Below are 15,601 nucleotides of genomic sequence, written 5' to 3' on the forward strand. Positions count from 1 at the left end.
TGGAACCCCACAGACTCACAGAGAGGGAGAGGGAGGGGAATGGCTAGGGAGATGTTAATAAGAGAAGGGTACACCCATCTCCCAACCACACAGATTATGGAGCTACAAGCGGCTGCACCAATGGCCGAAAAAGAAATATGGGTAAGAAGAGGATGTACAGTGTCACCAACCGACGCACTATGGCGCCAAGGTAGCACTGGGAAAGTTGTAATACCGTTGGCACTTTTAAATACCGCCCTGAGCCAATTACATCACCCAGCCCATACAGGCAAGGAAATAATTGCAGCACGAATTAGAGAAGATTGGTTCTGTCCTGAGTTAAATTGTCATGTGTCAAATTTTATCAGCAATTGTCTCACATGTCAACAGTTTACGGCCGGTCATACCCTAAAAGTGATAAGAGGTACCATACCCCGGCCAGAAGGACCTTTTCGGCACCTTCACATTGACTATGTTGATATGATCAACATATGTCAAGGTAATAGGTATATGATTGTAGTAGTATGCCCATTTTCTAGGTGGATTGAAGCAGGGCCCTGTTCACACCCAGATGCATTTAGAGCAGCCAAATTCATAGTAAGGGAGGTCTTCCCCAGGTGGGGAGTGTGCGAGGTGTTAAGATCAGACAATGGCCCGCATTTCGCAAACGAAATGTTCCAGCATATCACATCCCTACTGAGCATAAAACACAAATTTGCATGTGCATACCACCCACAGGCTAACGGTGTATGTGAACGCCTGAATGGCTTATTGAAGGAAGCAATTGCAAAGATACAACAAACAACAAAGAAAAGTTGGTTGTATTGCCTCCCGTTAGCCCTATTTGAATTAAGGAATAGGCCACGGTCCGACCACCACCTCACCCCTCACGAGGTGGTTACTGGACGTCAAATGCGCCTTCCCCTAACGCCAACGTCAAGGGCATTCACTGACCACGAAAGTTCAGCGAGTGTGTTAGGTGATGAAATGTATCAATATGTGTCTTCTTTGATTACTAGTGTTGTGTTTGTGTCTCAACAGCTCGAGCGCACACGGGGCGGGTCTACCAGCAATCAAGAGGAAGGCGCAAGTACAGAATTGGAAAAGGAGAACTTGTGCAAACTTGCCAAAGGTGACCACGTGCTACTTCGCAATTTCAATAGAAAATGGAACGATAAGAGGTTCACTGGCCCCCATCTGGTAGAGGACGTATCAACAAGAGCAGTAAAACTAAAGGACAAGCGTGCCTGGAACCACCTACATGATGTAAAGATCTACAAACTGCAGACCCGCCCCAGCGCCAACGACAGGTCCATTGGAAGAGCAGCAACAACATCCCCGACAGCGGAAGGAAGTTCCACCACAGACAACGACCCAATTGTTCCCTTACCGTGCCACTACCCAGCTACCCCGGAGACAATAACTGACGAAGAAAGGGGTGATCCCCATACTGCCCACCCCATGGTCACACGTTCAAAGAGTAAAAATACTTCCGCCATCTGAGCCCAAACCCCCGCCCATTGACTCCCAAGTACAGTTATAACTTAAACTGAAAGACACTGCCTGCACAAATACACATGTAAACACGTGAATGTTCTCTTTTTTTTTTCTCTCGCACATACAGGAACTGCGTAATATTGTATTGTCAAGAAAAAGCTAACTAACAAGTTCACTGTCCAGGCGTAGATGGTACTCCCAGACGATAACTACCCAGAAGAATTGTCACACCAATTTGTATACGAAATAAAAAGGCCAACATACCTAAAAAGGAGAAGGGTACGTGTCTACTACACAGCCTTCCTCCTGGCCATAGAATATTCCATGCCCCACCTCCGCCCATACTTGCCGGTCCTAAGAGACCGATCACTTAGAGTAGCGTGGGAGCAGCTCTTCGCCTGGGCACTGAATGACTATTTGATAGGGAGAGCTTAAAGGAAACAAAACTAACATTTAATAACAAGCATTTTGAGAATTTTTAGGCGGGCAACTTTAATGTCGCAAGAATACGCTGCCAGGACTGCAGCAAGGTAAGAGCAAAATGCCGGTGAGATTAGCATATGTAATAAAAATAATAGGGATTTTTATGATCACCGGGTTCTTGGCTGCCTCTGTCTGGCAGTACAGCTATGCTATCAATTTTATTGCTGCACCCAAACCTAATATACCCCCGTTCCCTGCTGGAACAGGTGTTACGTCAGGTGGTAATAGTAACATTGCACCCAAGCAAAATAGAGTTAAACGCAGCACATACTCAGACAATAAAGGTATTGATAATTATATACAAGATTCAGCACACGTCACAAACAACATATGGTACCAACACATGACCCGCATTGGTAAGCAGACAACTGAGGATAGCTGCTACGTTTGCTCATTAATACCATACGCCATGAGTGCTTCACGAACATTTGTTGCCACAGAAATAGATGAAAAGACAGCACAGTGCATAATATACTTGGCACTGTTCCAAACGAAAGGAAGATTCCAAGGAACAGTAGTGCACATGACATGGAAAACACGAGACTCATACCCATATGAAAACAACTTCCTCAAGACCTATTTGAGTTATCACAAGACCAGTTTACATGCTGAAGCATTCAAATACATAACAAGTGGCCCTGCAAAAGGAGAAACAAAGAAAGTAACGCTGCAGTATCTACCATGTGATTGGTACGCCACTGAAGTTCCGGGTAAACAAGGATGCTGGGAGAGGCCGCTGGTGACGATAACAGGAAAGGTGTATCTGGACAACAGCTGGGAAATAGGAGTGATTGGCAGCAACATGGTAACAAAAGAAACTATCTCAACCAGCGAGACACACAATCACCGATGTTGGACGACGTGGATCAAGTATGTACCAATGCTCACGTGGGTAGAAGAAGATGAAGACCCAATAACAATACTACCGTTGACTGCGCCCAAGGTATGCTACCAGCATAAAGGAGAGGTGGACGTAGGATATAACACCAATTGTGCAAGTGTGATGGAGTTACCTGAGGGGGGAGCGGGAACAGCAGTAATAATGGACCATTATTGGGCCTGTGGAGAAAAGGCATACCATACACTGCCTCCCCTATGGAATGGTGTGTGCACAATGGTACACGTCAATGTACCATCACTAGTGGTACCTAAGAAGCACGTCAATGTGGCGAAATTTCCTAAAATGGATGAAGGGGATAAGAGAAGAAAGAGATCTGCACCACTTCAGGAGGAGCAAGGGAACAGGACCAACAGCAATGGTACTGTCCTAAATAGAAGAAAAAGACAAGGAGAGCCACTGACAGGAAATTACCTGTGGGGAAGGTCGGAAACGGCACTAACATCAATACCGCCAGAACACAGACTATTCAGCAGAGCAGCAATGTTCTTCTCCTCAATAATACACCCGGGACTGCAGGCTTACGCAAACGCAAAATGGCTCCAAATAACTAGATGGGAACTAATGATGACCATCAATTCTACAGTAAATGGGTTTAACGCAATAAAAGAGGAGCTGCGAGCTGTAAGGATGGTAGCACTCCAGAACAGATATGTATTGGACCTTCTCACAGCAATGGAAGGAGGAGTTTGTGCAAAGATAGGACAATCATGCTGCACGTTCATACCTGCCAACGATGCTGACAATGGTACACTGACAGAAGCAGTTTCACAATTGGCCCAGATGCACTCCAAAATGATGGATGAAAGTAACGGTGTAAACAAGGATAAGAGCTGGTTTTCACTATTATGGTCATGGATGCCATCCTGGTTGTCAGATGGACTGAAAATAATAGTGGGCTGTACTATTTTGGCTGGAGCTACTCTGATCATAATTAGATTTTGGAAGGCCCGGAAGGCACGCACTACTGACGAATTGCTGGAAATGGTGGGAATGCACCCCTTGATGCCAGCAGATGACGGCCAGCATACAGGTGTGATAATACAGGAGAGGGAGAAGTTGCGCACCCAAATCATCACCAACCATCTAGACCCACCATCAGTGAAGGTCGAGAACCCAAGAAACCCCAGGAGCTACATAGGAAGATGGGTATACTGTACTCCTGGAGGAACCTGTGAATATATGTATTGGTCATTTGAAGATCATGTAAACCATTATGGACATCTCGGAGGGATAACTAAGATATGGCGAGTAAGAGGAGATAACGAGAAGGATATGTTTGTGGTCGACAAGTCGACCAGAGGGGGGACTGAAGTGGGAGAATGGAAGACCAGGCTCCCGTCCTTCGCCTCTCGCGCTTGGCCTAGAGGGTCACGACCCAGACACCCGCCACGAGAAGAATTTGTCCATTTACCAGACGACCAGATACCCTGGTACAGGAACATACGGATGTGTCCATCTGCCTGCCCAGCAGCCCGCACTGGCCATGCCGACACCTGCGGCACGGATCAACTAGACTAAAATCTACACGTCGTTAGAGATGCCATGACGACCTAGACAACGGGAAGCACATCTGTACAAATATACACACTGGACATTCCCACACCAACCTACACGAAGAATATACTCAGTGCTATGACGTAGGCGACAGGCATATTCACGGACGTGCATCTTTATTATTTTTACATAGGCTTTCAGAATGCAGAAACGCAAGACGCGTCATGAACTCATCTATAAAGCTTGCTCACGCTTCTCTTGAAACCCGTTACCATCATGAGAGGTATAATGAAGACACAATACTGGTCATGGAACTATATGCTACTATAACCTAAAAAACCTATGCACCAAACGGACTACTTATGCACCAGGCCCGAGTAGGCCTCAAACAAGAGCTCCCGTGGACATTAACAAAGCAAGAGTCAGGTTGCTGATCCTGCAGAAAGAGCCCGGTGGAGCAACCAGCCAAGGTCGCAATGTTGCAAACCCACATTCCAAGAACAAATCATCAAAGGCACGATGTTACAACCTCGTACTCCGCGCACCAACGTTAAAGTCACACCGGCAAATTAAACCAGACACGCAGTGGAAAAACAATATTAATTGTGCAGAATTCTGCCTCTTTCACGGTCCCTCCCCACGTGACCAAGCCGAACCTGACGAGATGCCAAACCTAGGAGAGAAGAGGCGTCTGGATCTCTCGCTACGGGACACAGGCAGATACACATGAAAGGCTCAATGGACATCTGCGACAGTGGGAGCGGTCAGCCTTCCAGCTATGAATAAATCCTCACATTGTCTGCACGTACCCATAGTGAAACATTGTTGCACCTTGCAGGTACACCGAGAGCTGGGAACAGCGGTGGTCCCAGGCTGGGAAGCTCACGGGCGCACCAATCAGAACATGGGGCTCCTATCACTGACGCCAGTAATGTTAACCAATCCCCAGGAGTCTTCATGTAACAATTCTCATGTATCTAATTGTAGGGACAACCCAGATATACCACCTGACTACCCTTTGTCCACTAACATCGTTCTCTATATGTGTGCTATACTAACCCTACCACTCGAGCAACCAATTAAGAGTGGCGATAGGTTTTTCGTTAACTTTCTGAAGTGACGCAAGTAGCACGTCATAATACAGTAAAAAGGGCCTGCGATCCCCACGATTGTGTGTGTGTCAGGACGAACGCGTACGCTCCTTGACCCATCCCTGCCGTTTTGTCTAATAAACAGCAGAGTCACCTTGCTCCTTGTGTGCGTCTCATACTCTATCTCATCTGGGATATACACGGGAGGAGTTGGGGCCTCCCTGCCTGGAGGTCTGCGGACGGACCGGCCGACCCTGGCAGAATTTCCCCCCGACAGGGGGCATGGGAGTAGGTTGGGGGAGGTGGAGGGGTGGTGGGGGCGTGGATTGTTGAATCATGTTGTACTTAATTTCTCACGAATACACCACTTGTGTAACAAACATCACATGAGTGGACATTGCTGATTTTTTGTATGTCAATTTATTGCTTCATGGTGATTCGTGCACATATGCCCACACAACCAGTGCCCACAGTACACAACAAATGGCACCCTCTGCATTAAAGTACATCAGAATGATTGGTCTATGACCATTTTGAGCACTGCGCGACCCTCACGAGTTTCGCGTCCTGGCCTATGTCCTACTTCTACTCCTTCCTCTCCTTCTACTTCACCAGGTGGTGGCAGCTCCACGTCAGGTGGCAGGGGTATGTTCCGCCGGATGCGCATGTTATGTAGCATTACACATGCCGTGATGATCTTGCCCACCTTCTCAGGCCCGTATATGAGTGCCCCTGCCAACCTGCTGATGCAGCGAAACCGTGCCTTCAAAAGGCCAAACGTCTGCTCAATGACCACACGTGTACGTGTATGTATGTGCACGATTGAAGTCCTCCTCGTGCCTGTTCTGTGGGTTCCTGACAGGGGTGAGTAGCCACGGCTTCAGGGGATATCCAGCATCACCTACATGGGAGCAGAAGGAGGTATGTGTGAGGATGAGGCTCAGTTGACAGGTGTTCTCAGCCTGTACATCATTCAAGTTCATATGCACTATCTCGTCATTGGCAGCCACATCCACATGACTGTCAGCCCTGTACAGTGCATGCCAATCCATAGAGGGAGCCTTGTGTGACAAACACGACCTAGGATCCTAGGATTTTAAGGCACCAGGCAATGTATGTCTTGGCTAGGGGCATTTTGCATGCAAATGTGAGGGCTGTGTGTCGGCGGATGACTTAAGAAACTACCATTCCCCCCAATCCATCTGCCCCCATGGCCCAGAGGGCATTCCCCTAGCATATGCATGTACCTCCCCCCAATCCATCTGCCCCCATGGCCCAGAGGGCAGACTCACCCAACAGCCAGCCACTTCGTACAACGTCTCCTTCCATGTAGCGGGGTAGTGAGGAGTTCCGTAGCACCATGGCATCATACGTGGATCCTGGGTATCTGGAGCAGCAATGTGTTATTATCTGGCTGGCATCACACACCATCTGCACATTGATGGAATGGTATAGCTTCCGATTGTGGTACACCGCCTCCACGGCATGTGGGACTACCAACTCTACATGTGTACAGTCGAGGGCACCAATTACATTGGGCATGCCTGCCAGTGCATGGAATGCTATTTTGGTGGCATTTGCCTCCTGTGGTGTCCTTGGTAAGGATATGTAGGCATTTGCGTGCTTCAGTTAACACAACAGAGAAGCATGATTGGGACATGCTATGCATTTGGCCCACTGTGTGTTGATAAGTGCCTGTGGCCAGGAAGTGGAGCACAGATGCCACCTTCAGCAAAGGGGGGATGGCTATGCGGAGGTTGATCAGGCTGACCAAGTCATCCTGTATTAATTCCACTATGTTGGTGATGATGTCTCTTTCCAGGCGTTACAGGGTGTGGATCTGTACAGCGGTTAAGTCAAATTGCTTTGGCCATTTATACGTTGGATTGTTGGCTGTCTGCGGGGAGCGACTGCCTGCACTGGTGGGATTTGCTGGGCATGTCTCACCCTCCTTCTCCTCCTGCGTCTCCTCTGTGTTTCCTATTGTACTGCCTGCTCAAGGAGTAGCAGTGCAGGCATGTCCTCCAGGCCCAGTATGGCAAGTACAAGTGGTAGCATTTTGCCTTGGAGGGGGGTGTGGTGTATGGGTGTGCTCCTTTTGTGCTGACCCTGAATCCATTGCCTCCACCTGTGCTGATTGAGTGCACCTGTGGCACTTGGTTACACAGCAGTTTGCTGTTTACGGGTGGTCCGTGATGCCGGTATTGCCGACATCATGGTGGCCCTTCTTACCGGCATCTTGATGCCGGTATGTACTTGTACGTGTGACTCGTGGTGTCCCCTTCTTTGCGGCATGCCGGTATTAAGGCCTCCCCATCTGTGCGCGTGCCCACATGCCGGTACGGTGGTGCACGGCCACAGCGGGTCCTTGACGATGCCGGTAGCAACGGCATCTAGGGTCATGATACACCGGCCCGGTAATGGATGCCGGTATTGCCTTACCGGTGCCGTTCTTACCGGAGCGCCAACCTTGTGATGAGGCCCATTGTCTTTAAACAGATCAGATATCGACAACGCGGAAGGAGACACTAGTCACACGAGCTGGGGCATAATGATTTCCGTCGAAGAGAGGGAGGAGAATGAGAGGGTGCAAAGAGAGGTTGCATGCAGGTTTTTAAAAGAATCGAGTGCAAAAAAAGTGGTAAATGGTCAGATTTAGAGGACCCTAAAGAAAGGACACCAGAACTAACACCCTATGCTGAGCGACCACCAGCACGATCGCGTAGTACAGGGGATATAGTTCCGCCATATGCAAGCAGGTTAAGACAAATACCAGGAAGGAAACAAATGGGCAAGGCTAGCTGTGCATTGAAGACAAGGAGTGTAGGTAAGTATGATTATGAAGCAGGGTTTTCACAATTCCCATTATTGGAGAAGGGGCAGGACGACACAATGGATAAAGATAATTTAAGGTTTAAATTGCAGAGTTTAACTTCAGGTGGAAAATGGATTTATGAGTTAGAGAGGATGACACCAAGAATAATGTTAGCTATAGATGAAATAAATCGACTGCTTGCGGCAATCCTAGGGTACAGAACTGATGACATTTGACTGTGCAAAATACGACACACGATGGAGCGCCATTTAATAATTGTAGAGAAGATGTATGGTGGGCACTCACAGTGCAATATCCCGATACATTAGATATGTGTGCGATCATGACGAGGAAGATAGGAGAGGATGAAGATCCTGTTGTCTATTTTCAAGATATTCAGGACAAATGGCGGTCAGAGTCTTGTGAACCATGGGATAATTTGGTCAAATTATTTTACCACATTTTGTGTCAGGGATTGCCCAAGCCAGTGCAACAGCAGTTGAAAAAACAGGTGGGAATGGAAGCAAAGCCATGGCCAGAAATACAACTTACAATCGTGCATCACTGTCGATAAATTCAGGAGAAAAATAAGAAGAAAGCTAAGAACAGAAAGCAGGAGGAAGCAGAGTTAGTTCAGAAGAAGTTGTCCAAAATAGCCATTGGGGGAGCAGTATTGACAAGTAATGAGGGGAAGGGTAACACAGGAGACACAGTCAGGGAAGCACAATAACGCAGGACATCCCACAAATCAGAGTGGGTACAATTTAGAGAATGGGCCTAGAGGAGGTGGATTTCAAAACTCTCAGGGAATAGGAGGATTTAATGGTGAACAGCCACAACAATGTTGGAATTGTGGGAAAATGGGACATATAGCTAGGACATGCAGAAGCAGAGGAGGCATGCAACAGAATTGGCAAGCTCCGAGAGGGGGATGGGTTATGCTCCACAATATAATGCAAAACTCCAGGAATAACATGCCCAAGATCACACTTATGCTTATACATATGCACCACAATCCAATCAATCAATACGTTTATTCGGAAACAAATTTCCATAAACAACAATACAAGATAAAATACAATACAAAATACATGACATAGTAAAAAAACACATTAGATAAAAAATGGCAAAACTTTAAAAGTGCATGTGTGAATGGCAATTAATATCCTCCAAGGGAATGCCTGAGTAGTCGTTAGATTGTCAGTGTTCGGTCTAATTTTGAGAGATGATTTTAGTTCTCCTGTGCCAGGCCTTTCTCAAATAGTCCACCGAGCCCCATGCCACTGGCAACGTGGCAGCTGAGAGTAAATAGCAAAGGGCTGGTCTGGCTTGGGACAATCCAGCTGACCTCAATAGTGGCAAAAGTGTTTTCCTCCTTAAGTCCATATATGTTGGACAAAACAACACAAAGTGCAAAAGGTCCTCCACGGGGTACTGACAGCAAGGACAAGCCTGCGGTTGAGCATTGTGAGGTCAGTTTTTTGTGCGGGCCCCCAACCATAAACAGTCAAATCGTGCTCTGGTAATTGCCCAACTGTCATAAGATTTGTTACTAAATAACAAATATGGCTGGATAGTGTCTGCGATAGTTAAAACAACATGCCTTCTATTAGCACAAGTGCCTAGTGCAACAGACTCTCTGTTTGACTCAAGGATGGGTTTATACAATTGCTTGTGGGCCCTTACAACACTCGGAGTCAAAAAGGCTGGAGGGCAGATGAGGCTCGCACAGTTTAACTGATTCACACATTTCTCAATGTAAATGAGCCACGGTATTTTCTTGGCGGCCGGGCTTCTTACCAATGCAGTTATGATTTTATGTGAAAGAATGGCTTTCTGATTTGACCATAACGCCAACCAATGCGCAAGGGGGGCCAGTAACCATTCATCACCAATATGGGTGCACCCTAGTTCCAAATGGGTGCCATAATTTGGGGCTGACTGCGGGAGCCCAAGTAGTTTTTTTAAGAAACTATTCTCAACTTTTTCGATGCTTGGAATCTTTTCAATGCCCCACAGTGCGGACCCATAGTTAGTGGCTGTTTTGGTTTGTGCCCTGTAGACTTCAAGGATAAGCTTGAGTGGATGCCCTAAACAGTCATTTTGAAAACGGGATATGCCACCCAAGGCCTGTCTCATCCTGGTACATTGTTTGTCCACGTGGCCAAACCCTCGCCAGTTCTCAGTAAAGCTGATTCCCAAATATACAAAACTAGTAACCCTGGGAATGGGTTCTCCACCACTCAATATCCTCCGCATCTTAAGGGATCTGACGCCTGTTCTCCTGCAAGCCATGACGGCAGATTTTTTGGAGTTTACTGAGAGTTTGTGAGTGGCCATAAATTCAGTGTAAACATCCACCAGGCATTGTAAGGCTATAGGGGTACGTGCTATAAGAACCATGTCATTGGTGTAGCCTAGGACAGGTAGGGGAACACCTCCTATTCTAATGAAATCTACATTAGAGTTAACGAGGGCCTGGTATACACCGTTTACATACAATGCAAAAAGCACCGGTGCCACAACACAACCCTGGCGTACACCCAAAAAGGTCTCGAAAAAGGCTGTACACTGTCCCTGGTCACCAAATCTCACACAAGCTGATGTGTTTTCATGTATTATTTGGAGCACCTTGACCAGATCTTCCGGGCAACCCATGGACCTGAGCACGGCCCAGAGCATCGCCCTGTCCACTTTATCGAATGCGGTGCTTAGGTCCATGAAGGCCAAGTATAGAGGCTCGCCCCTAACATATATTGATGAAGCACCCACCAAATATAAATTCAGAGCCTGCTCCCTGGTTCCCAGACCTGGGCGGAAACCATATTGGGTCTCTGTGAGAACCCCTGAGTCAGAAATCCACTGTTCGAGCCGTGCCAAAACCACCCTACCAAAAATTTTAAATGAGGTATCCAAGAGGGAAATTGGACGATAAGAAAAAGGGCTACCAGGATCACCCTTCTTGAAAATGGGGAAGATTATAGCCTGACCCCATGATGCCGGAAAGGTGCCCAGTTCTAAATATGCGTTAAAGGACTTGGTCAATAAAGGGGCCCAAAGGTCCACCTCCATACAAAAAATATCAGCAGGAATAGCATCTGGCCCGGGAGCGCGATTGGGGAGTTGCTTACTTATGGCCAGCTCTACCTCTTGAATTGTAAAACACAAGGAAGAGCCACGTGGACCATCACAGCAAGAAGAGGGAGGAGCTTTGTATAGGGAGCTAAAGTGATCAGACCAAGCCAGAGCACTTACAGTGTTCTCCTTATATGTTTTCAATCTTTTATGGGGTGGCCCATTTGCCACAAATTCCCAAAATGTTTTGGAATCTCGTGACTGTACAGCCTGGAGTAGTTCCTCCCAGGCTTGCTCATCTAGGTTGGACTTCCTAGTAGCAAGGGCGCATTTATAATGCGCCCTAGCGGCAATTATGTCCCGCCGGGTACTATCTCTTGCACCCAGGATAGTTTTAAGTTTTTTCTGTGCTGACCGACAAGATTCGTCAAACCATGTTTCCAATTTCTTTCTCCCCGTTTTGAAATCCCTTTGGAAGATATTCGACATAGTATCCCAAATTTTCTGTGAGGCTAAGATTATGCGACCTGGGGGATGTCCAATTGATAGAATAAGCATGAATTCCTCACTGTTCACTTTGCATATGGAAGACTGTATGTTCACAGGGTCCAACTTAGCCCATTTTATTCTCCGTTTACACAGGGGATTGAGACCGCAATGGTCCAAGTGTGAAAAGTTAACCGCTGAGACCATTGGTGAGACAATTCCCAAGACCAACCGCAATGCGTAGTGGTCACTGCATACATTCTTAAGGACCTCAAACTCCTTAATTAGATGCCAATCTCTTACGTGAAGACAAAAATAGTCAATCGTGGAGGATCCCTGTGTGCCCACAAAGGTTGGCCTCCCGGGCCGGTCATTGCCTACACGGCCGTTTAGAGACCGAACCCCCCACTCAAAAAACCACTCAGCAAACTGTAAACCCCTTGCACACATTCTTTCATCCTCCATTTGTGCAGGGGCAACTCCATAAGCAAATTCCTCTCCAGGGTCTACATTTGTAGACAACTCCCCTAGACCCAATTTCGCATTAAAATCACCGGCCAGTATTAACAAAGACCCCGGTTCTCATTGTCACTACCGTGTGCTTCCATCAAGTCTCTCAGCACACCTGAACACCCTTGGTTCGTAATATGTGAACTATCATAAAAATTGACCATGAGTAAAGGACGGCCACTGGGAGGACGTGCAGTAATACATTGCACATACCCATTCTTGGTTTCTCTCACCGTCAACTTTAAGGCTAGGGATGCCTTTACCAAGATCGCCAGGCCACCAAAACATCGTCCACGTCTACCTTTTTCAGCTGGGACACATACGGAGACATAACCATCTAAACATAATGGAGAAAGTGCCCACGTCTCCTGAAGGAACATGATGTCATATTCACTCATAGTGGCAATTATCTCCCTCTGTGAGATCTTGGACTCAGCGCCTGCTATATTCCAAGATAAGAAGGACATGGATGTTTGAGATGGCGCCCGTTCATTTTGAAAATGGTTTTCCCCCCATGCACCCTCTATTTCAGATAGATCCTTTAGATAACCCACCTCCCCCATGACAGCTGGTCAATCTAGTTCTTCGATTTCACCCAGGACCTTGTAGCTATTTGTAAGATCAACCATGGCCACTGGCGTGATTGGTACCATCTGACTGCCTCCCCCAAAACCATCCCTTACTACTTGTGGGTACAAAGTTTTGGTGGTGGTGCGTAGTGCTAGTGGGGGTTGGTTTACCGGGTAAAATGCTCCTAAAGGGAAAAAGGCATTGTTTTGTAAGGAAGAATTGCAGGCCCTCCACTCTGGATTAATGGAGGCAACTACATAGTTAAGCATGGCTGGGGCGATCATAGACACCACCACACAGTCCCCCACAGCCCATTTTGGTTCCTTCCCCACCCAGGACACCCTCCTAGCCATAAGGATGCCTCTAGGGTTCACCTTCATACCGGGCAAACGTGTATTGATCCATTGTGCTGTCTTATTTAAGAGAGAAAGGGTGGATTCCACCTGGCCCAAGGCCAGGGGAGGGAGTCCCGTAATGACTCCCACCAGAGGAGCAGCCTCTGGGGGGAGATTAAGTACGACTTGCTCACTGGGGGGACATTTGTCTTTTAGGATCTTGTGTGTACCGACGGCTGAAACCCCCAAGCCAGTGTTAGGCCCCTTCCAAGAAGTGCGATCCAAAAGTGCGGCATTATGCCGTATTGGAGGGACAGTTGGAAGAGTGGTGACTATGGAGTTATGGACCACCGTCCCACCCCTGGGTAAATTAGTTAAAGAGTTTGGGTGTTGGGTTGCAGAGGCTTCTGCTATGGGCACGGGAACAACTCGCCCTGTGCGTTCTACAACAAATTCACTAATTTCCCTAATGTCTTTTTTTAAGCCTCTTAATAGGTCATCCATGATACATAAGGTTGTGCTTAGGGAGTTTTTGAGGGCCCCTATTTTTTCTAGGACTGGTGCTAGCTTTCTGTCTAATACTGCGTCCAAGATTTTGAAATCACTCGAGGCTGACGCCAGAGAGTCATTAAATGATGCAGCGAGGTGAGGGTTTTGACCACTATCTACCAAGCTGCGCATAGGGTCAGCTGCTTTTTCTTTCTCATGTGTTGGGCCTCCCGCATGGATCCCCACGCTATCACCACCCGTTAGGTCAGTTTCCAAGGGATGGTTATTCATTGAGTTTTCAAGACATATACATGCACCACAATCCCAACAAATGCAGCCAGCACCGCTGCAAATGCAATCGCTGCAAGGGCACCCATAGCAGGCACCCATGCAAACACAACAGGCACAATCGCAGCAAGCACAGATACAGCAGGCTATGATATGGTACCACAATGGAACATGACCCCATGTCCAACAGGCACCTGCACCCAAAATGGGGAGTGTGACTGTGATAGGAGGAAATCCTTTCACAGGTACGGGGATACCTTTATACCCACAATAGGACAGCCCACAGAGTGATTTGATGTTTTCAGTACTATAAGTGACACGAGACCCCCAAGAGGAACCAAGGGTCAAGGAGACGATAAGGGGCAAGACATTTTCATTTTTAGTTGACACTGGAGCCACTTGTTCCTGTGTCCATTAGGTAACATACCCAATGTCAGGTACTGCCATGAATGCTCGAGTATTCTCTAGGGCGATGAGTTTAGTTCCTTTTACAGACGAGTTACCAATTTCTATAGGAGAACATGAGATGTCAATGCCACTACTATACTCTAGGCAGACGCCAGTCAATATATTGGGATGTGACTTAATGACAAAGCTTTACATGATGATATCTTTCACTGACGAAGGAATAGTGTGCACTTCTCCGGCGATACACTCTGCGAATGTGGGAGAGTTTATACTAGCCTTTATAGGTCTGAAAGCATTATGAAGACTGCCTTTAGATCCAGAAGTATTTTTGTATTGAGTGACTATTCTATTATCATGGTTTCCCAGGTTGGTAAGTAAAGTATTTACAATACGTGATGAATTTTTGTTCAGACCAGAAATCTCCATGGACAATGAAGAAGGGCAGATCATTCCCTTAGACTTAGAAGCAGCAGAGGTCATAGAAGAAAGGGTGATGCTTCATGGGACAGATGATGAAGGAAGGGGATGGGGAACAGTGATAGTCCTCAGAGAAGGATACATGCTGATAGATTTGACAGACGAAGAACTGTTTAGAGATGACTATTCTGACGATGTACTAGTGTTTTTTTTATCAGTATCTCTTATTGGATTAAAGTAAAGAATATAGCAATACCACAGAGAATGGTACTGCTAAAAAGAAGACTGTCATTCTTTCAGATAGACTTAGAGAAAGTGCCAGAGATTTTATAGACCATGAGCCCATATGATGTGGGTTTAATAAAAGGGATAGGTGCTGTTAAAATTAAATTAAAACCAGGAGTTATTTTACCAACAGCAAAGCAATACCCCATGTCTAGAGAGGCTGATGAAGGTGTATTTGAGACCTTTTCCATTTTAATGAAGCAAGGCATATTGGTGCCATCATATTCGTCATGTAACATGGCCGTGTACCCTGTGAAAAAATCAAAGGGGGGTCATGGAGACTTATTCAGGACCTTCTTCCTGTAAACATTATAGCCAAAGCTGAGTTTCCTTCAGTTCCAAATCCTGCGACGATACTGTGTAACATCCCCTCCATGGGGCAAATATTTCACAGTTGTCGATTTAAAGAATGCATTCTTTTTGATTTCCCTTCATGAAGACTCACAAGATGTTACTTCATTTTTGTATAGGAATAAGT

This window comes from Ambystoma mexicanum, chromosome 7p, assembly GCF_040938575.1.
Source record: "Ambystoma mexicanum isolate Mex_15411 chromosome 7p, UKY_AmexF1_1, whole genome shotgun sequence".
Taxonomy (NCBI): Eukaryota; Metazoa; Chordata; class Amphibia; order Caudata; family Ambystomatidae; genus Ambystoma; species Ambystoma mexicanum.